Consider the following 24,950-nt stretch of genomic DNA (forward strand, 5'->3'; position numbering starts at 1 on the left):
CTTTCTTTTGTGTGAGGGTCTGTCTATGTTCCCAGCAGAAGATGGCGTCCTGATCGATTTCGGAGAAATTGTAAATAAAAGTAAAATCGCAGATAATTTCTGAAAATCAATGAAATATTTTATATAGAATATAAAATAAAAATTAATAGAAAAAAATCTTAACAATCAAGAGAATTTTAAAGATAAAAATAAGATTTCGATTTTCACTCCCTTTTTTTATTAATATGTGTTAGATTAAAATATTGCTTGCCATAAAAGATAAAAGAGGATTGGTTATCCAATACTCTTGGAGGGTAATGGATGGCAATGCTGTAGCCAATGAAGTTCTAACTGAGGCTCGGCTATTGCTGTTATCCTCCTGCCATGATCAGAGCTTTAATAGCTCATTAACACCTTATCCCTACACTGTCCTCTACAGATAACGGGGAAGATGAAAAGCATTCTTGCTTCGCCCCTTTAAGCCAGTCCTTATAAGGATAAGATAAAAGATGGAAAACATTCATGGAATCCAATACTCTTGGAGGGTAATGAATGGCAATGCTGTAGCTAATGAAGTTCTAACTGAGGCTCGGCTATTGCTGTTACTCTCCTGCCATGATCAGAGCTTTAATTTAATAGCTCAATAACACCTTATCCCTACGCAGTCCTCTACAGATAACGGGGAATATGAAAAGCATTCTTGCTTCGCCCCTTTAAGCCAGTCCTTATAAGGACTATAAGATAAAAGATTAGGTGGCCGGGGAGAAAATGTCCTTTTTAGGACTCCTAGGGTAACAATTAGCAATGCTGAACCAAGGAAGTTAACTGAGGTTTGGCTGTTGCTGTTATCCTGGGTGATGAGTTTTTGAGTTTGCTCCTTTAGGGTTTTTGCCTTAAGGGAGCACTTTGAGTCTCCGGGGAAGGTGTTCTCCGGCACGGCCCGCTGAGGGGTTCTTGTCGGTGAATTCTTTTCCTCAGAATTTGAGCGGTTCTGCTCAGTAGTCGAGGAGCCCGTCGGGATGCTAGGACGGGGCGGCCGACACTGAGTGGAACCAACGCTGAGCGGTTCTGCTAGGACGGGGAGCCCGTCGGGGTGCTAGGACGGGGCGGCCGTCACTGAGTGGAACCAACGCTGAGATATGGACGGTCTTTCGCCCACTATGGAGTGGCCTAGAGATCGTCCGATTTTTTGAGATTTTACTCTTTACTTACTAATCAGGGTAACAATTAGCAATGCTAAACCAAGGAAGTTAACTGAGGTTCGGCTGTTGCTGTTATCCTGGGTGATGAGTTTTTGAGTTCGCTCCCTTGGGGTTTTTGCCTTAAGGGAGCACTTTGAGTCTCCGGGGAAAGTGTTCTCCGGCACGGCCCGCTGAGGGGTACTTGCCGGTGAATTATTTTCCTCGGAATATGAGTGGTTCTGCTCAGTGGTCGGAGAGCCCGTCACTGAGTGGAACCAACTCTGAGATTAGGACGGTCTTTCGCCCACTATGGAGTGGCCTAGAGATCGTCCGATTTTTTGAGATTTACCCTTTACTTACTAATCAGGGTAACAATTAGCAATGCTAAACCAAGGAAGTTAACTGAGGTTCGGCTGTTGCTGTTATCCTGGGTGATGAGTTTTTGAGTTCGCTCCCTTGGGGTTTTTGCCTTAAGGGAGCACTTTGAGTCTCCGGGGAAGGTGTTCTCCGGCACGGCCCGCTGAGGGGTTCTTGTCGGTGAATTATTTTTCTCGGAATTTGAGCGGTTCTGCTCAGTGGTCGGGGAGCCCATCGGGGTGCTAGGACGGGGCGGCCGTCACTGATTGGAACCAACACTGAGATATGGACGGTCTTTCGCCCACTATGGATTGGCCTAGAGATCGTCCGATTTTTTGAGATTTTACCCTTTACTTACTAACCAGGGTAACGAATTGCAATGCTGTACCAATGAAGTTTAACTGAGGTTCGACTGTTGCTGTTACCCTGATGAGTTTCGAGAGTTCGCTCTCTTAGGGTTTTTGCCTTAAGGGAGCAATTTGAGTCTCCGGAGAAAGTATTCTCCGGCACGGCCCGCTGAGGGGTTCTTGTCGGTGAATTATTTTCTTCGGAATGAGCGGTTCTGCTCGGTGGTCGAGTTTCACTGAGTGGAATCAACGCGGAGATCTGGACAGTCTTTCGCCCACGAATGAGTGGCCTAGAGATCGTCTGATTTTTTGAGATTTTACCCTTTACTTAAACACAGGGTAACGAATGGCAATGCTGTAGCCAATGAAATTTTAACTGAGGCTCTGCTATTGCCGTTACCCAGTCATGACTAGAGCTTTTTAGTTCAATAACACTCCATCCACACAGATTTTATTCATTCAGATGACGGGGTAAAGAGTCAAGGACTCAGTCCATCGCCCAGTTTTTTTAAGAACTTTAAGATTAGGTGGCCGGGATAAGAATAGCCCCACTGTAAGTAACCACCACTAGCACTTTCGTACTAGATCTAGTACTAGGATCCCATTCTTAAATCCTGGATCAGTTCAGGTAAAAGTAAAGGACACCCTGCTTATTGTAAATTAATGGTAGCAAATGTCTATTTATTCGTATAATATGTGGTCTTCCGGTTTTCTCTTTATTCTTGTTGCCAGTTAAATATTCTGTATTCTATATGACCATCTGTTATATGTGACCTTCCCATCTCATCCTGCTTTCATATACTGCAGTTACCATATCTTTTATGCCTGATCTCTTTCTTAGTTTGATGTTTCTAACATGTTACATTTTGCTGATGTTACAAATCCTACGTTCTATAACACGCTTATTATTTTGAGAGTCTCTTGTTTTCTTGTCGTGTTTCATGTTACATTATAGGAGTATCTTTATTTATTATATAAAAAGAACGGTTTTTTACTATTTGTGTTTTTTCTTTATTTTAATATACATTCCACTTAATGTGCAGTATAATAAAATGATTCGTAACGTGTTATTGTACTTCGAGATCCTTTAATTTTTAATGGAAAGGAGGGGGGGCACAAAAATTTTGCACAGGTGGCGCAAACCCACGGATCGACCTTGGATGTCGAACACAATCTGCTTTTGTGGCTTATGGATACTCTTAATATTAATTGCTCCTGATAGTGAAATTGCTAAGAAAATACAGTGTGGACGCATTAAATGTAGCTATTTTATAAAAAATGCTTTGGCTGTAGATTCATGCCATTAAATCTCAAAAAGAAAAAAAACTCCTTTGATGAATGGACTCCTTTTGACAAAAGAAAAATTGAAACATTACTCAGCTACAGATTTTACTATTTATGAAGAGTTAATTAATTACCAAATTTTGCTAAAAATAATGAATAAATACTTCCAGTGTTTTTCTTTTGAGTGCGAACCCCAGTATATATGTAGATAGCATATTAAATAACTGAAAATTTAATGTTACATTATTTTAAACACTAAAATGAGACTAATAATTATATGCTAAATTTAGACACATGTGAAGTGCTAGAGTTACAATTATGACTTCTGTCATGATGATTGACAACTGCAGCTCTTGGACTCATAGATGACTACACTGAGGTGAGTTTTGCCTTTTTTTCTTTTCATATTTGTCGTACATGTGTTAATTTAGCGGTTTTACATTGAGTTCATCTATGATAATAAGGTAGTAATATCGTAAAATTCCCTAAATAGAGTGAAACAAAAGAAAATAAAAATTTAGTACTTTTTTTCAAATCTAGTACCTTTTCCTGCATAAGTTAGTACAAAATATTTTTACAGGGTGGTCACCCTGACTGTAGCCCATGCATGTCGTGCGAGGCAACTAAAATGGGTACCCAGGGAGGGTAATAGATGGCAATGCTGTAGCCAATGAAGTTTTAACTGAGGCTCGGCTATTGCTGTTACCTCCTGCCATATCAGCGCGCTTATAGCGCTATATTATCCCATCCATAAATTTTCTTCTACAGATAACGGGGAATATGAAAAGCATTCTTGCTTCTCCCAACCCCCCCCCCCAAAAAAAAGAAAAAAAAAGATTATTTGTGTATATATGAATGGGTATAAAGTGTAGTTACCTATTATAAAGTATAGCAACCCCTCGATTAATGTGCCCCGATTAATGCGTTTTCGATTAGTGCGCCATTTTTTTAACCCAAATTCGATTAGTGCGCCTATATACATCTTAAAAATAAATGTTACAGATTTAAAATAATTTCGATTTATACATTAGAGAGACTTCGTTCTACAAGACTCGAAGATTGTAACCAAAAACGGATCCCGCTAAGCTTAATGCTTATTAAATCAAAAGCATTAAGTCTCTTTGCAACCTTGAAAGAAAGGGCTATCAATAATGGAAAACAAGAAGAATGCCACGCTAGTGCTGGGTGGATTGAGCGTTTTAAAAAGAGAAATAGCCTACATAATGTTCTAATCACAGGTGGATAAAGCTGCAAGTGTGGATAAAGGAGGTGGCTGCAAATTATCCAGAGATTTTCAAGAAAATTTTGGAAAAAGGGTGCTATTGTGACCAACAAATATTTAATATCGATGAAACCGGCCTTTTTTGAAAGCGAATGCCTTCCAAGAGTTTTCTGGCCAAATCAGAGAAATCTCAGCCTGGTTATAAAGTCTCAAAGTCGAATGAAATTAATGCTAACAATATGCGAGCCGTTTGGAAGCATATTCTTCTACATGGTGCAAATAATTTCAGAGGATTTTCAAATGAATCTAAGTTAATTAAATCTCATTTTGAGAAAGTGAGTGATTTCGACCTGCTAAATTTAGATTCACAGCCGGAAGATCCTGAAGAATATTAAGAAAATTTAAACACTGACAAGCCTAAAGAGATTTCACAGAAACAGTTTGAAAATATTTTTCGTACAATCGAAGTTTTTAAGCGGCAATGCTTAGAGGTTGACCCTAATGAAGAAAGAAGCAGTAAAATTTGCAGAAGTAGTAGAAGAGGCAAATGGGGGCCATACTGTCAGTTGCATGGAAAAAAAAAAGAAACAGAATGCCCACTAAACTACGTTAACTCAATTCTTTGTTAAGAAGCAGAATAATAAATTTATTTTCTGAATACGTTTTATTGTCTTTCAGCTTCATAATTTTCCTTTAACTAGGTCCTGAGACATACCTTAATTCTTTTGTAAAAAAAGAACTTTGAGAAACGAATTATACTTTTCCCATAGGTTATTATATTCGATTAGTGCGTTTTCGATTAACGCGCCTTTTTTAAGGAACGTATTAGGCGCATTAATCGAGGGATTGCTGTATTCTCTAAGAAGGAAAGAAAAAAAAGAAAGATATGCTATTAATTTGTGGTAGTTCAAAGAAGTGAAATCGGAAACTTGTCTTATCCGCTATACCTTATTGAACGGGCCCGTTCAATCAATATGGTCGGTCATTACTTTTTTTTATGAGGGGGGTGTAACATTCAAATTAATATGCATTTACAGGTTGCTGCATTAATAGGTTTTTGTTGGTCTTTTTGCTAAAATATACCTACTGACCTTTGTAAACTTTCGTGTATTCTCCAAGGTGCATGTTTCAAGGAACGATTAAACATCAACCCTCTGTTTAACTATACATTTTTACTCGTTTTAAATGAAATATTGCAATCCTTTCTTCAAAAAATCATAGAAACTTGATTTGTATTTTAATGCATTAGACTCATCACGTTAGATGACACTGATAAGGTAAACTAGTAGGTATATTCAAGATGTGTTAATGAGGTTATTCTAGAAACTATGCATCAACAGACGAATTGTGGCAGATAGTTATTTTTAAAATCACTTTTTCTTACTCATCGAAGTTGGTTTAGATATTAAATTTTTAACAGATTCAGATCATCTCTAAAACAAGAGATTAAATTGTACAAAGGGCATTAACCCCCCACCCCCAAATCATAATGAGAGAATTACTATTCAATATTAAATGAAAAAATTATTTCGCAATTTCATTCCAATAGTGTGATGGTTTATTATTGAGATGTCTCAATTTTCTTCAGATGTGACCAGGAAGACGTCGTTGTCTAGGATTATATAATAATCCTAGTCAATAATACTCAGATTAAATGTGACAAATTAAACTGTGATATTTGTAGCAGTCTTGAACCATAAGGCTTGGATTTATCCAGTTAAAATCTTTTGCTAAGGAAGGTACAAATTGACACAAAATAGAGGAAATTATAGGTACCATACAATCACAAAATAATAGCATAAATAATTAAACAAATGATGTAAGTCAAATTACACCTGAGGTACGTGAAGAGAATTCCTTTCTAATGCAGAATTAGAAGGAAGCGACCAGTTAATTAAACTGTCTTTTTTGTTCTCTCTTTTTTAACAAATAAATAGGCTTTTATATTGTTAGAAGAAGCTCAGAAGTACAAACAGAGTTTAATAAATAACTATTTCCCTGAGGGAGTTTTATTGAACGTTACACGACATCCACACCTTTGGAAGTCTAGAGACAAACAGATGAAGAAGTTTTACTGCTTCCTTTATTTGCAGTTCAAGCCTTTCTCACTTATTCGAACTATCCGGATTCGGCAAAAACTAAGTATCATGAGAAGTACTATGGGAAGGGTTGATGTTGAGAGATTTAGTAAATTATTGGAGGAGAGTTAGCATATAACGATTTTTCTTTTAGGAGAGGAAGGCAGGGATCTTTCGTGGCTCAGTTAGTATAGAGGAAGCCCTTTGGTCGGAAAGACCTAGGTTCGATTTCTCTCAGTGACCTGAGGAACCTTTATATGGTCTCTTTCGACTAAAGGTGAGCTAGCCAGTCCTCATACGGAAGTAGGGTTTTTTTCATCCGAAAACTAGGGTTTTTCGTCTGTAATCCATGTGTTTACAGCGCCGGTTTGCCTCTGAACAGGCAAACCGGCGCTGTAAACACATGGATTACAGTCCTGAATACGTCCCAGCCATATGCCGGTCCCGAGCCTGAATAAAATTAGGGGGGAAGGGTTGGGGAAAGCAATGGTGAACTACTCTGTAAAAATCTCACCAGGAATACTTTGTGGGCAATGCCTACAAATTCACCTACGGTAGGAAAGTAAAAACCAGATGAAGACAGTGATCCTGAAAGCAACAAGGATGTCAAAGATGTGGTGAGCACTGACACCCAAAGTCTCTCTCTCCCCCTCTCTGTTTCAACATTTTATGGAAATATTGAAACAAAACTGTAGAGTATGAATGTGGTCTGACATATAACATGACTCCAGATCTAGTTCTTGTAGTACAGGAATCGTTTACAAAGACAAATATAAGTAGGCATCGATAAGCTGTATCTATAACCACAGGAAAATTTAAGCAATAAATAAATAAAATAAAATCTGATAGCAACAGAGGATATTATAAACCCGTTTTATAGCCAAATAATTGAATTAGAAACTTGAAACGTTTCCAAAATGACCAGATAACGTATAAGAATGAAACTTTCTTTCTTTCTTTCAAATATTAAATGAAATATAAGTTGAATAAGTAACTTAATAAAATAGTACTTTACTTACTATTTTATTATAACAAGTATTCATAAAAGCATCTCATACTTAAATCGCTGGATCCTTCATATATTTTTACAGCTACTGTTTTGAATGTGAATGGTTCCCAAAAATATTAATTATATAATAATAAAAATAATTCGAGATACTGTATTTACAAACCCTGAAGATGACTGCCTAGACTCGCTTTCGTAACCATCATATGACGTTTGTCTCTAAATAAATATATTTGTCTATAAATTGCGTGCATTCTCCTGGTAGGTTTGCCTAGTTAGAGGATCAAAAAACTGAATGCTGAAAACCCTGCTACGGCAGTATGAGATTAATTCCACTATTAATAGAAAAGCCGTTATTAAAGTTCTCGAGCTAGACGGTTCGAATCCTGTCTGTTTTGTACAAAGGAACTTGCAAAACTGTGTATTCAAGAACAAATGCGCTTACTAACATAAACTGATGTGAATCAATTGACGTTAAAATTATGAGTGCATTAGTTGAATGGCTACTATGACATGCCTGCATTTCTTAACATGATTGGAACATTAAAAATGAAAGCTTGACCAGCTGGCAAGCATAAAGATGAGGGAAAGTTCTTAAAAAAGTGTGTTTGTTTGTTGTTGTTTGTTAATACGACGTGAATTTTTATGTAAATACTTTATTCGCTGCAGCTCCGCTATTTAAGATTGATAAACTACATGACGTTGCTTCCCATGTGCAAGATATAAATATATGTATATTTTAATCTTAGCTCCACTCCAGGATAAGAGATAAGTCATAGGTGGGATAAGGATTAGATAATACAAAATCCTGATGTATAATGTAGTCCGACATATAACATGACTCCAGATCTAGTTCTTGTAGTACAATAATCGTTTATAAAGACAAATATAAGTAGGCATCGATAAGTTGTATCTATAAACGCAGGAAAATTTAAGCAATAAATAAATTAAATAAAATGATAAAAAAAAAAAGATAATATTTTCTCCAGACATCCAATAGATGGAGTTGTAGTCTCGGACTAAGTATGGCACCCAATCACTTATAGAAACATCCATTCTGCAGTGGGATTGAAACTCACAGTTGAAAATTGATTGACTAACCCGGGTGATATTGTTTTGTCCGGACCTCTTAATTAGTGCAAAACAATTTACTTAATGGATTTATTTTCATATATTTGAAAACTTTGTCTTTCCACAATCTATTAAAGGAGGGTCAAAATTCCATTAAGTGTCTCGCTGAAATTAAAGTAACCGAATCAGTAGATTTGAGAATATAACCCAAATGCATTGGCCTCCGAAAGGTTCATTCATAAACTGATGCATGCTGAAAGAGAGGAAAAGGGTATTATCTGTAAGGACCGTAACTGAATGACAAGCACGTGTGGCGAGAGAGAGAGAGAGAGAGAGAGAGAGAGAGTTGCTAAATATTCGAAGACACTACTGAACTTGCAGAAACGGTAAAGTATTGGATAAAATTCACTGAATACCATTATAATCGATCTTAATTTATATAATTAAGGTTTAGTTAATATTACGAATCGCATAAGACAACAATTTTAAGATTTTGTGTTAAATATTTTTAATAAAACCAGTTTCACTTTTGTAAAACAATTCTCTTTTTCTGAAGCATCAACCAGCATATCAAGTATAGTAGGGAAAAAATTAATCCGAACACTCACATTATAAGGAAAAATTTTAATTCGCAAGAAAATAAATACAAAAATGAAACTCCAATTTCGCCTAATAATTTATATCTGCTCCTCAATTCCTAAAACGTCTTAAATTCGTTCAGGCATGGACTCTACCAATGTGCTCCACATTGGTAGAGTCAGTTTTTCTTATTTCTGCATCTCGAAACCATTTACTTTTATGATGCATTGCATTAAGTTATCTTTTGTATCACTATTTAATTTTCCAAGTTTCATTTTCGCTATAGTTCACAAATTTTCTATTGAATTAATGTCAGCAGAGTTACCTGGTCACTGAAGCAATTGAAGATTGTGATTTTTGAGGAACTCTTTCACTTTTTCTAAGTGTGGCATAGAGCAAGATCCTGTTGGAATATGAGTTCTTTGCCTTTCTGGATCTGTGGGACTACTCTTTTCTCCAATATGTTTATATATTAGTCACTTTTCATCATACCATCATATCGTCAACAGGAACGAATGATGCCGGACAGTCATGTGTAAAACAACCCCAGAACATTTTTTTACCTGGGTATTTAGGAGGTTGTTGAAGGTGAGCGGGAGAAGGTTATTCCTTCTTTTTGGACGAAGAAATGGTTTTCACGAGAGTATGTCCTTCTTCCACTTATCAACAGTCCAATCTTTGTCTCTCCATTCTCTGTTAAATCTAGTAAACGATCTTGATTAGGTGAACTTTTCCTTTTCTGTCAGGAGAAAAGGTATCTGTCTCCCCAAATGTCTTTAACACCGCATTGACGTTACCCAAACCAACACCACACTCATTGGCAATTAGTCTTTGAGTCATAAATGTGTGCTGAGAAAGAGAACATATTTTTGAAAGCTTTCTTGGAGATGGATCCATTTAATAGCTCCACAAAATGACTAAAACATTACGAATGTTAACTTGTTTACACTATTAAAATCGCACCACACTATTAATAAACATCATAAAGACTGTTAAAACACAACCAAAATACTTAACTAAAACGAAAACCGAAAATAGTAAACCGAAACCAAAAACATGACAAAAATTCAGTTTATTCGGATTAATTTGTTCTCTATTGGAGCTTGAAACATATTCACCAAGGAAATCCCACTGATTATGTGTGTTTGTTTGTAACAGAACAGCAAGATAAGATAAATCTCAGTCATTAGTCTGGTAAGAGTTTAACAGTTGAATGAAACATTCAGATGATAGTTCGATGGAAGGAAGTGAGGGTGGGGGGAATTATACATAAGAAAGTTATCCTTCTTGTTTAAATTAAAGCTCCATTTGAATATATGTCGAACATTTCTTGAGGCTTATTGTTTTTAGAAAAGCCCAATTTTTTAAGTTCAAGAGGCTGATGACAATCGTATCGAAGTGAAAAACCATCCATGCAGAATGGAATTATAAGGGGGACCGGAATGTAATCAATTATTTTTGATAGGTCATTTTTAGCCGATTGTTTTTTCTTAAATAACACATAAATTATTAAATTTGATTTTTATTTAAATATTAGCATTACTTTTCTATTTAAAAAATCTGTTTTTTTTTTAATTTTAGATTATTTTTTTAATATGGCTGACTTTAAAGTTGAAGAGCACCATTTACGTCATTGTATGCTGTTTTTGTTTCACCAAGGAAAGAATGCTACCGAGGCTACCAAAATCATTTGCTCAACTTGTGGAGACGTTTTGAAGGTTAACAAATGTCAGCGATGGTTTAGGAGATTTGCAGAAAAAAAGTTTGATCTCTCTGCTCGTCCTCGATCTGGAAGACCTCTTACTCTAGATGACGATACTCTTAAGACTCTCGTTGAATCAGATCCAAAACAAACCATACAAGAATTAGCAGAGAAACTTAATTCATCATGGTCAATTGTCCAAAAGCACTTACATAAGAGTGGCAAGGTTCTTAAACAGGGTGTATGGATACCACATGAACTGTCAGAAAACAATAAAGCACAGAGACGGGCGATTTGCAATTCATTGTTGACCAGACAACCAAATGACCCCTTTTTGGAACGAGTCGTAACTGGTGACGAAAAATGGGTGCTGTATAAGAATAATAAACGCAAAAAAACATTCGCTTTCTCCAAATGAAACTCCAATTCCAACACCTAAAGATGAACTTCATCCACAAAAGGTTCTGTTGTACGTTTGGTGGGATATTCATGGAATTATTCATTACGAACTCATGGAACAAGGTAAGACTATCACAGCAGCCATCTACTGTGCACAATTAGAGCGACTGCATCAAGCATTGTTAATCAAACGTCCTGCGCTTGTCAATCGAAAATGGGTAATTTTGCAACAAGATAATGCAAAACCCCATTCTGCGAGAATCACTCAAGAAAAAATTTGCAGTTAGGATGGGAACTTCTACCACACCCTCCATATTCGCCGGATATTGTCCCTAGTGACTATCACTTATTCAGGTCCTTAGAACACAGCATAAGAAATAAAACCTTCCGTTCGCAAGATGATGACCAAAGGAGTTTGATATTATTTTTTGCCTCCAAAGAAAAAACTTTTTTCAAAAATGGAATTCTAAACTTAGTAGATCGTTGGAATAAGGTTATAATTAACGATTGCGATTATAGAATTGAATAACGTTAATTTGTTCTTTAATAAAATTTATATTAAAAATGTAGTTAAAAAAACTGATTACTTTCCGATCCCCCTTATATTATCTTTGCAAAGGGACAGAAAATAATGTAATTATCCAAAGCGCATATTTAATTCTCTCAAAGAGCAGAGTTATTTTCTGCATATTTTCTAAGCTTAATGATCGCTGAATGCTTTGCATATAATGAGAAGAATGCAAAAGCCAATTAAACAATAATGATTTTCCTGTTCTGGCACGCTCAAACAAAAATAATTCCCTTTGTGTTCATTTTGGCGAAAGGAATTAAGCAGCTTTGACAACAAAATTAAAATTGAAGTGTACATATTTCTGGCATGCAGAAAGAATTCCACATTAATAATTATGGAAGCAAAGATAATCCTTTCTTAGTTGCGTTACAGAGGTTTACAAGAATAGCAATATTAACTGCAGTGCCATTTGCCAAAAGGAACCAGTGTTGTAATTAAGCTAGCAATCGGAGATAATTGTGTCTAATTAAAACGAGAAAACACTACCTTAGTTAAAAATGGATAAATCGTGCATTCCTATGTTCATATTTTACAGCGTATTAATATTTCAGTTGCGTTCTTGTGTAAACAGCAAAATTCTTCCTTTTTATTTTCTTTCTCAAAAGATAAATGCGCGCCTGCACGACACCAAAGGCTAAAAGGAAGTCATTTGGAAATAAAACAACTTCTTGATTCCTTTGTATGGTCTATTTTTAGCAACTTATTCGACTCCTTCCATTGCAAACATTAGTAGCGATCACTTTCCACTTTATCCGTTCAGTATGATTACATTTCTACTTATGTTCTGTCATTTAATTATCATAAACATCCATGCCTATAGAGGGATTCGAACCTGCAGTCTTTTGGCTGGAGAGCTGATACGCTAACCACTCGGCCAACCAAGCCAGCATTTTTTCTGCAATACAACTTGAAATCAGACTCTTTCCAGCGTTGTTAGAATCACCATGGCAACATGTAGTCGGTTTCAAACTCGACTGTAACAGATAATAGAACATAACCTTCACGTGGCAACATTAACAATGATTTTAGGAACACACATCGATATCAGAGACATATACTTTAATATATTGCCACAGTAATATTTTTCCAAGATCCTAACATTTTTTTATTTCGTATTTTTTCCCCAGTAAGAAAGACAAAATATAAGAAATGATGCAGCTCCCTCATCCATCTTACTTACTTGGTAGGTGAATGCCTTAAGTCCAGGCATATTATGTTATTTATAACTGCCGTCACAAGCATATTGAGTTTCTGGTTCGAGTTTCAGCTCTGATTCACATCACTGTATTGTTTCTGTGAGTTTGTTTTTCGTGTTTTGGATAAAGTTAGCATTAAAAACTATCCTAAAGAACACAATTCAGTTTTATTTTAGAGACAAAATAAATCTTAGTAAACTATGGAAGAGAATTGTATCTCTCCATGATATTCTCTTTCTATTTTTACTTTGTTTAACAGCGTTTTTCTCCTCTTCTTCCATATGATTGTATTTTTCTTAATTTATTTCAAGGATGATTCAACTCTAGAAATTTAAGAAAGTTCTTTGAATGTCACAGAAATATGATGGATGAGAATGAAATCGTCTTCCTCCTTTAATACCAAAAGAAGTCAAGTGTGAAGGCATGTATAGAACCACCCACGCTCGTCGCCTTCCTTTTGAAGATATAACAAAGTAGGCTCATGCTGAATACAAATTGTACTGCACTTACATTCCAGATGAATAAACACGTGTTCAGCTTGGCGTTTTGAAAAGGCTTAACTGGCTAACATGCAGTAAACGAAGTAGATCCGTGATCCCACTACCGACATAAGCTATTAGTATGAACAAAATGCCATGCAAAATAATACAAATTATTGTTATTATTTAGTTAGTTAGTTATTCACATAATTGATACACAATCAAAACAATATATTCTTTAAACAACAGTTTGACTGGTGATACAGAACAATTCTGCCCAAGAATCTAAGAATAGTCCGTCAGGTAGCGTCGTAAAATATGGACTGTTCCAAGTAATGCTATATTTTGTAAGTAATGTTTAATTATTGTAAATAGTTGGATAGATTCCTTCAAGTTGCACCAAGTGCACCGATAACTATTGGGATAACTTAAGTGTGTTTAAACTACAGTCGGCCAACTTCGATTGCCAGATCTCGATATTTAGCATTTTTTTCCAGTTCTCTGTTGTTAATGTTTAATTATTATAAATAGTTGGATAGCTTCTTTGAAGTTATTCGGAAACTACTGAGATAACATAAGTGTGTTTAAGCCACAGCCTGCCAACTTCGATTGGGAGATCTCGATATTTAGTAATTTTTTCCAGCTCTTTGTTGTTAATGTTGTTATCACTGGGACTGCGATAATCCAAACCTGTCGATGTTCGATAATTGTGATGTCAGGTCTATTGTGTTCCAAATGCCGATCAGTTTGTATTCTAAAGTCCCAGAGGATTTTTGCTGTTTCGTTTTCCAATACTGTCTCTATTTTTTTCTGCCACCAGTTATAAGAAGTAGGAAAGCCATTTATTATTATTATTAGTTGTAGTAGTAATATATCGACTACGAACGTTTGTTGGAAAGACCTGGGTTCGAATCACGTCTAGAATGCGAAAAACCTTTATCAGGGTTTCTCAAATGAAAGGGAGTTAGCCACTTCCATTCTGATATGGCAGATTTTCTCTCCTGATAAATTCGTAACATACAACACGTAATTAAGAGCCATAATACACTGGTCTCCCAAACTTAACTGCTTGAATTCGAAAGAACCCAACCGAACTTTTGTAGTAATCACACGTAAATATTTTATGGTTTTAAGGAAATCCAACTTACCAGCTGCAGTACGAGACCGACCCAATACTGAGAGAGAGAGAGAGAGAGAGAGAGAGAGAGAGAGAGAGAGAGAGAATTAATCACTACTATAGCTAGCCAGATACGCATAAAACGAGGTGCACGATCCCATGTGTAACTTGACGTGTGTACATAATCACAGTATTATTTCCCTCTCTCTCTCTCTCTCTCTCTCTCTCTCTACTTACAAACATCCTTTATTTTATTTTATTTTTTATCTATTTATTTTCACTATCTGCCAATATATGTTGTTAATAATTTTAACAATCATTTTACAGTAGCCTAGCCTGCCGCCGTACTAATTATTTTCCTTATAAATGAATGAACAATGTGTCATAGAGCGATGAATGTTTATATAAATTCATCTCTCTGTGACATTTCTCAAGACCACGTCACATATTTTCAACCCTTAACAGGAAAACTTAACTTCATATATATGTTCTAACTATTCTATTTTTCCTTGATTTTATGCTTCTGGTGAAGCGTGGTTCAACCAATTGCAACAAATTCATGCACGCTTGGTCTCTAAGAGTATGTTATGTATGCCTTGAGCTAACATATGAACTTCGAAAAAATTTTTCACCATCTCCAGTTTGATGAATTGATCCGATTACAACTGACTAACTGATACTCATAGCTGTAATGATACGATTCCTCTACACACTTAGTTAATCTTGTCTGAATTTCATACTTTAGAGAAAATGACGATTGACTAATGGATGCTTATGAGATTGAGGAAATATGCTTGCATAATTAAAAGATCCAAATTAATTAAACGTGCTGTTTTGATTCGCTGTTATGCATTTTTGAAGTCACAGTAAACCGCATCTAAACTTCAAAAAAAAAAAGAAGATGTATTGAAATGATTTTCAGAAAATAAATGAAAAAATAAAAATAATCAAAGCAACCAAGCACACACACACACACACACACACACACACACACACACACACACACACACACATATGCTGGGTCTCTAAGGGTTTCTCACTAGCGCCTGGCGATTACGTACTGAACATACAGTAAGATATGCATGTTCACGCCCAGTTGCAAACGGTTTGAATAGGAATTTGCTTAGAAGACTGTGCTCCAGACGAATCGCATGCTTTGTCACTCTCAACAGACATTGTCTGGATTTCTATGAATAGTTTTTGTGGTATTTGTCCAAAGACGGTAAAAATATAAACAGAACTTCCTATGGAATGTCTGTTCCTAAATCCCATTGCAGACAACTGTTGTTAAACGTGAAAATATAAATAAAGGAAGAGAGATAGTAAAATATAACTACAGGACTATGCCTTGCTATAGCGCGCAGAATTCGTTAACCGCCAATTTTTTCGCATTGTTCCTTCACTTTAGGTTATTAATGGTCTTGACCTTACACTTATGAGACGATATTATTCCCGCGAAGAAAAATAGTACTTCTTCTGATGAGAACTTTAATAAAAGCTATTAAAATACTTGAAACTGAATCCCAATGATTTCGCGCTGTTAGCCTATGTCTATTTCGATTCATTACATTCTAATAGATAAGTAACTGTAATAACTTGGCTGGTACCGTCTTTTTTCTTATTTAGAAACTTGTATTTTTTTCTGCTAAAAACATCACAAAGTGTCGACTAGAATGGAACTGAATACTATTCAAAGGCGTCTATTAAAATATATATAAAAATGGGAAAAACGTTACTTTGCATAAATGAATCTTCGGGTGAGATATTACAAGTTTATTTTTACAAGCAGTCTTATTCAAATGATAAAATTATGAATGACATTAATTTAAGACTTTAATAGCTTTTCAATAATTATTTAATAATTAATAATTAATAGCTCTTAGCTTTCATAGCTATTCAGCTCAGAGGATTGTGATGACTTTTATAATTTTTGTAAAGGCAGCACCACTTCAAACATTCAGAATGCATTGCTATTTCAAAGATGTGCTTATTGATTTTTCTTAAGAAAAAAAGTCCAATAATCTTATATGTTTTCTGTTTTTATTTCCTTAATACTGAGTCACAACACCGGCTTCGTATTTTCACTTGAAATTAACGTTTCGAAGAATAAACGCTAACAGAATTATTAAAGAAACAATGTGATTATAATTTTCATCTATTTCATACTTCATTAGGGACAGCCTCTCAATTTATTTCATAATAATTTTGCTGTTGAATGTTTAAATTAAATTTTAGCCAAATTAAAATTTTAGATTGAGGTGTAGGTGAAAACAATAAAGATGTATTATTTTTCTTCTTCGTCGTCTTCCAGTATGAAGCCTTGTTTCTGTGGTCATCTTCCTCACAACGGTGCATTTTTTTATTCACGCGATCGAGTTTCATCCTTTGCTAATATGTGAGATCCTTCTTTCTTCTACAGTAATTCATTTTATTCGTATCTTGGTGTCTCTCTACGTATTGCACAACAACATACGAGCAATTAAGAGGGCACAATACCATTTTATGTGTTTCCCATTGTGAACAATACATAATATAATACTTCTAATTGAATATGCTGAGTTTTACTGGTACTCTATTTAAATTCTGCATCAAGAAACGTGTAATGAAGTCATTTATCTGCACGCCTCTTCGTTAGTATCTAACTTAACATTGAATACAGCTGATCAAAGTTACCGCAAACGGGTAATGGAAAATTAAACACATTTACACATGCATGCATTAGTTCAAGCGCGCGTGTGCAAGTTCTGATTAGCTGCATTAAAATATTATGCAAATAGAATTGCTACCGTGATATTTAAGACTTCAGACAGATTAAAGTTAATATCAGAGTAAATGCAGTAGTGAGTTTTAATCCAAATTACTATATATATATATATATATTCTACAATAAACATTACTTAACAGCCTATTTATAATTCACAACTGATTCGAAAAAAAAATTACTCCAATAATTATTTCATTTTGGCACGTGAAGAGGCGTGCAGATAGATTACCTCGAACAGTGAAACCGGATTACCATTTGAAAAATGATCACATTCATTAATTAAACTCTTTTATTTGTGAATATGTGCTGCAATGTTTGATAAAGAAAATGACCAAAAATATTTCTCTGTTTAACATGACAACATTTGCTGTTAGAGTATGTTGATGAATGATATAATTTTGTGATGAGCAAGATGCAGCATGTTTCGATTGGTAGAAGTATGTCATTCGAATTCGATTGTTAACAATCATAAGGGTGTCCTAATCACGCAGCAAAATACAGTTTTTCGTCGTAGTTAAACCTTACCGATTAGCTACATATTAAACATACTCAATGTTAACAATGCAAGAAGCCAAAGCTTCGATATTCGGCATACTGGATTAAGACGCTTCCAAGTCAAACAGAAAGAATTCCTGTATTGTGTCATATATATTAAAAATTTATATAACCAAAAAAAATTAAAATTACTCGATAAAAATGCAATCATACGTTCATATTGATGTGAATTTTGTAGCGCGGGTTGCATAAGTCACACGATAATACACCCAACCGAAATGGGCAACGATGCCATGGTTATGGACCAAAATGTCAACTTTATAAACGTAGCAATTCAAATCGCACATTGGTAAGTGACAATAACACAATAAGTCCATTAATGTATTAGCGCGTGGATTTCTGCCCACAATCCTTCTAGTTAACTAGATGGAAATCAATTTTTTTTTCTTTGAAACCTTCAAGTTTAAAAATAATTCAATTCATTAAAACATATCAAATATGTTTTAGTTTAAAGTATAAAAAACGTTTTCTTGTTGAGTTTAATTTAATACAGCTTGACCAACTAACATTCCTTGAGCATTTTTGCACCAAGTTAGACATCTCTATATTATCTGAAAGCTAAAAAAATGATAAAGCGTTAAAGATTACCAAACCGAGTTCAGTATATCCAATGGAGTCCACGTCAGCTATTTAAGCTCTAGACAGTTTACGTCCTTTTAAAATTTTAAAGTGAATTAATTAATAACTGCGCACATTTTCTCTTTTTGTTTATTTTATCTGCTAAAATGATTGGATATTTAATTTTATTTTTCGTACTTTATCAGATATTTTATTTGAAATGCTGCAAGAACTTTCAAACTACTTAGAAAATGTAACCATTTTCTAAGCTGTTATTGTTACTGCTTAGTAATCAAACAATAGTAGTTATTTTACTGTTTTAATGGATGACTACACATGGGCACAAACGCACACTTACGTGTTTTATTTAATGGCAATTTTGCTATTAAGTCTCTCGCTCTGTTCGTACTCAATGATCCACTCAATTCAGTGACGTTTTTTTCAGTATCTTTTTTGTGCCTCCAGATTTCTTAGATATTCCACAAGTCACTACCAGCTTACTCAACTTCTGTGCCTCTTTCACTTTGTTCACGGGCTGTGGCTTGAACAAATCGTAGGGTTCCCACTTTTCTTCCAAATCCATGATACGCCCGTATGAGCGGGTGATCCTCGTGTTAGGATCATTTCCATGCTTTCCTTTCAGGGTGGTCATCAGGGGAGGATATCCCGGAATGTGGTGCTTGTCTGCCTGGCAAAGCAGGTTCAAGTTGGAGAAGGTGGGCTGCAATCGAAACAAAGATAGTATCAGTTCAAAGTGCTAAGAAATATCAAGACGGTTAACTGCAAAGGGAAAACAATTATTTGAAGCAAGTCAATAACAGTAATTTAATGATGACTGAATTGTTCTTACCGGCAGTCTCTTAAATGCCGACTGAGATCGCGTTACTGTGTGATTCCAACTAGATTTAATCTGCTGGTTTGTCGCTGGCTTTTTCTGCTGATTTACTTCTGGTTTTATCTGTTGGTTTGCTGCTGAGGTCTTCTTTGATGCTTTAGACATTCTTCAGGTGATATCCAACTGTGTATGTGAAATCGAAATAAATGATTCCAGCAAGTGTCTGGGCAGGTCTTTCCTCGAGGACTTTTAATTTAATAATGGCTGAAGTTAATGGGCTTCATTATACAGTGGTATCTCGATAATCCGAACCTCTTTAGTCCGAACCCTCCAGTAATCCGAACTGCGGTTTGAAAAAAAAAAGTTTTATTTATTGCATATTATTATTTTGTGTGCTATTATTTTTTATTTAATAATTAATATTTTAACTATTATTATTTATTTTATTATTATTACAGTACAGTATTTGTTTTCATACTGTCGATTGTACCGTTATACTGGAGACCTATTTTGATTTATTGGGTGTTCACGTTTGCTTTTTTATACTGTAAAGTGCGTACTGTATTGTGGGTATGAATCACAAATACAGTATATACAAAAAGAGGAAATTCAAAACGTGCATAATTTGGTTAAAAATATAAATCCAAAAGTTGAAATTTCACAAATGGGTTACAGGTAGAACCGAAAGTGAATTCGAAATCAAATCGGATGCTGAAATTATAAATATGATACTACACAATGAATTATAAGACGATGATGAAGAACTCGAAAAAAAATTAGTAAAACATGAAGAGGCAGTTGACAGTTTTAATATGCGTATAGAATGGGCTAAGCAGAATGATACGCCATTCCACAAAATTTTATTGCTAATGCAGCTCCGAGAAGAAGCATTCGAAAAAAGTTTAGCTTCTAAGAAGCAAAAGAAAATCAGTGACTTTTTTTACAAAGAAATAAACTTTTTTTGCATTATTTTGTAAAACGTTTTTTGTGTTGTGTACAAGAAAGTGATATTTTTTACGCAAATTAAGTTACGAACTAAATTATGCAATTTTATTAAATCGGAATCCTCAACAATAAGGTACATACAAATTAAATTTTTTTACTAAAATAAACTTGTGTGCTGTATTAGTATTATTTTTTTTTGTTTGTTTTACATTACAGTACAGTAGCTTTTTGTTTTCTATCAGTTACTTCATTTATTTACAGAATTAAATTGATGTACCATTAGAATCTGATTATTTTTGTCTTAAACGCTAGCTATTGTTGCCTCTTGGAGGCAAATTCGCTAATCCGAACTTTTAGATAATCCGAACGTGCACGGTTTTTATTAGTTCGGATTAGCGAGATACCACTGTATTTTGAAGTTTTACTCATTGTTACTTGCATCTGTTCATATTTAATTGTTGTATTTGGATATGTGCAACAATGCTAAAGCACTAATTCAACTGCTTGTTTTTAAAACTACTTTATTCGAATTTAATAAAAGAGAATTTTAGGAATAAATTTTAAGGAATAAGTATCATTATATTTATTCCTTAAATATTTTTTAAGGAATAAATAAATAAATATTTTTTAAGGAATAAATATCATATTAACATTCAAGTATTAAATATGATATCATAATTACTAATGATACCCATCAGCTCGTTATCATTGGCCATCTCATTGACATTTTGAAATGTCAATGTTAAAGGAAAATTACGAGTATATTACTCCTAAGAATTGTGTTATTCAGCGGTGCTTCACTTTCACTTTTTAAATATATTTTCATTTCTTTTGTAGCCCCATAATATACAATTCGTAGCTCTCATAAATATCATTTCACTTCATTTTATTGTTTATTAACTTATTTAGCTAACGCCCATAATTTTCTTCCGTATAATAGGAATACTGCTAAAATAATTAGATATTTTAAAAAGCATTGATTTTTGTACTAAATTAGGATTAAGATTTCTGATTGTAGTTAGTAAATATTTGATTTTTTTTTGTTTTATATAATATTTCTCATCCATTCATATAACTTATTGTTGATATAATATTAGCATATTTTTCTTGGTATCAATCCCAATCATTAACTGTCTAAATAGTAATAAGTGATCATTATAATGATTTGTAAATTGCTTAAAATAAGTAACTGTATTATTAGAGATACAGGTAATGTCAATAGTAGCACATGACGTATTTTATGCTTTCTTCGCCTTAAGTTAAAATGCTAAAACTTTCTTAATATAATTAAGAAAGTGTTTTTTTTCCCACATTAGCTAAATGGTCGACCGATAAACACTGAAAGTCTGTACAAGTTCTAGGACCTGCTAATTTGTCCCACTATATCCAAAAGAATCAACGCTCGAACAACGACTTATTGTTATAATGGTGAAGACCTATTGTGAGCTGCCTAAGATGTCCGATCTATGAAAGCCTCAAAATACTTCCCTAATCTTCTTTCTGCATTTATTGGAAATTCTGCTTCCTTCTTAAAAATTCAATAAATTTTAAGAATAAAATTTCAGGATTATCTTTACAACCCACAGATCGTCTAGTGAGTTTTGATGTAGTCTCATTCTTACAAATGTCCCTCTGACAGATGCGATTGAATCACTTCACAAGGACTTTCCTCCTGTAAAATCATTTGGCGTTCTCATTAATTTAGGCCACTTTACATGCCAGGTTGTTTCCAACTGTACGAATAGGGTTTCCTCATTCCCAGTCTCGAGCTAATTACTTTATGGAATATTTCTAGCAACATGTTGTGGACGTTTTTTCACTTAAACCATCGATTTGGTACAGATATATGGATAATGCCTTTGCTGTGTGGAACTTTTCCTTGTCCGATCTTCATGAATTTCTTGAAAAAAATTAATTCAATAAACCCAAGAATCAAATTTAGCCTGGAAGTAGAAGACAACAATTGTCTTCCTTTTCTTGGATGTTTTCATTCTATGTCAACCAAATGGTCAGATGGTAGTCTACAGTTCTTAGTATGTAGAAAATCTACTCTTGCTGGTAAATACATTCATTCTAACTAACATCACCATCCTTACCAGAAATATAGTAGAGTCAAATCTTTAGTCTTCTGAGCTCATAAAATATGTTCTACAAATTCTATTTTAAAAAAGAACCGTTTATTATCAGAACTACCCGTTATATCTAATTGTTATAATGTAAAACTCTCAAAAAATAATCAATCATTACCGATTAACCCACTTCAAGAAGATTACTACAATTTATATTCCACATCTTAAAGGATTTTCAGAAAAAAATAGCAAGTCTACATCGACAGATTACCTTACATGTCTCTTTTCGTCCAGTTAGCTAACGTAATACCTTTATTATCTCACTTAAAGAAAAATATCCTTCTCCTTCTTATCCTGGAGTTTACAGAATTCCCCTGCTCTTGTGGCTTATGTTATTATGGACAAACTGGTCGTTCTGCACAAATTCTTGAAGAACAGCAGGAATACATTTCACTTAAAGAACCCAACAAACAGATTTTCCAACCCACGCATTATCTACAAAACATGGGATTCAGTGGAACAAAACCAAAGTGTTACACAAAAGTTATTTTCTTCTTGAAAGACTCTACGAAGAAAGCTGCAAAGCACACATTCACAACCGAAACCTGATCAAAAACGATTGCCATAAACTTTCTCCATTTTGGAAATTATACTCACTAATACTCGCTATTCACGTGTTCCATATTTTGCAATTAATCTTTTGTTTATATTTAAAAATTATAAATTGAATTATTTTATTTTAATTTATTTTGTATAACTATTTGTGCAGATAAATCTAATCTCCTGTAGTCGACGTGCACACAATACCACGCGCTTTCATTTGAATTGTTTTTCTCTTTTCTGCGTTTTCCAATAATTTATTGACAATGGTTATGAAACTTGGAATACAAATAAATATATTTAAATTAAACATAAGTGATTCCAGAAATATTTTATGACCATTCTATTTGGAATCTGATTCCGAAAACCTGAATGGTATACCGTACCACGTAGGATACGGGTAAGCTATAGCTGGAAGGATGGAAGAAATCATGTTTCGCGGTAGTTGTTCTGTGGACAGTGTTCTTATATTGGTTATTACATTTGATGCATTTTATAAAGTGTTCTTGAACCTCTTACGTCTACTCGTATGTTACAAGTGCAATTAAAGACAGGGTTATATATGATACGCAGAATTAAAATGAGTCACTTGTACATCACATATCATACATATACATCATTAATCATTTTTGTGCCCTTCGAAATGAATTTTTGAGGGTACAACATATGTGTAAAACACATTTCTTGAAGTTTGCATGAAAAGCTCTCTCATTTTTTAAGTGCCGTTTAATACATTGCCGCTAGCTAACAAATAACGAGAGCCCACAGTTCAGTAGTATTGCGGGCATCAGATTTGGGCAAAAGATTTATTTAACCAGTATCGAAAGCATAATATTATGGTGTAGGACAAAACAAAAAAATCCCTTTGGTAGTTCCTCTATCACGCTGATGTAGATTAAAACCCAATCAGTTCTTAAGTCGAGCTACTTGTGTATTTCTAGTGTATTAGAAAGAAGTACACTGAGTTTAAAGGCTATAACTTACATCTTACCAGACCCAGACCCAGACCCAGACACCTAGAGGTGGTGTCTGGGTCTGGCTCCCACTGACGAGACCTCAATAAAGGTCGAAACGGGTCTGGGTAGTGGCCCTTCCATTAATGCATAGCATTATACATGTCCGCAAGGAAGTGTGTTTTGCATTATGGGAGATACTAAGACTAGGAGTGATGAGAGCTTGGTCCACCTTTGCTTACACTTGGATAAAGGATTAAACTAAATTTACTATATGGTCTTACCAAGTGAAAAAAACTTCCAAAAGTCCCTGTTTATACCAGGAAACAGAGTCCCTGTTTATTGAAATCGTGAACTTGATTTTCGGTTTAAAAAAATCCCCAACACACACACACACACACACACACACACACATATATTACACACTAATGTAATATAAGTTTAAAACTTTTCATGGGTGTGATTTTAGATAAATTTAAAGTCAAATATTACTGTTATTTTCTTTTTAGTCAAAATTTCTGTGTATAATATGAATAATAATTTTATCCCAGCTGTCATATTAAATCGCGGCATGAATTGTATGATTTACGAAAGGAAGGTTGATGACATTGGAGAGTGATGCAGAAAGAGCATTCAATACATTCAATATATGAGGAAATCAATTATATCAAATCTCAATTTTAAATATTAATAATTTACATCAGAAAAGTCTGTTCTCTTAATCGTCTGTGATTTTGATCACGCAATAGTTGTGAAAACTCAGTTATTATTTATTATACAACTCCAATATCTGTTCATCGACTTTTACGATACTGGTTAAGTGAAGGAAATAAAAGTCGTAAATTCTGTCGAAAAATCCAAACCCAATGATGACTGACTCTGTTCGCAGGAAAAATTATTTTATAATTATACGTGGGAATCTTTCCTAAATTGAAAATGGCGATTCTACTACAGCACGTTATTTTGTTATTTTTTAAACCTTTAAATTCGTATCTAAACAGAGTTATTTTAAAACTGATGCATCCCGTTTTATGACCAAATTATCACCACTGCTCCAGAAAGCGATAGCTGACACTAACATGTACAGTTTGAAATCCGTTGTC

This window comes from Typopeltis vanoorti, chromosome 1 (assembly GCF_054136105.1).
Source record: "Typopeltis vanoorti isolate ZY-2024b chromosome 1, IOZ_Tvanoo_1.0, whole genome shotgun sequence".
Lineage (NCBI taxonomy): Eukaryota > Metazoa > Arthropoda > Arachnida > Uropygi > Thelyphonidae > Typopeltis > Typopeltis vanoorti.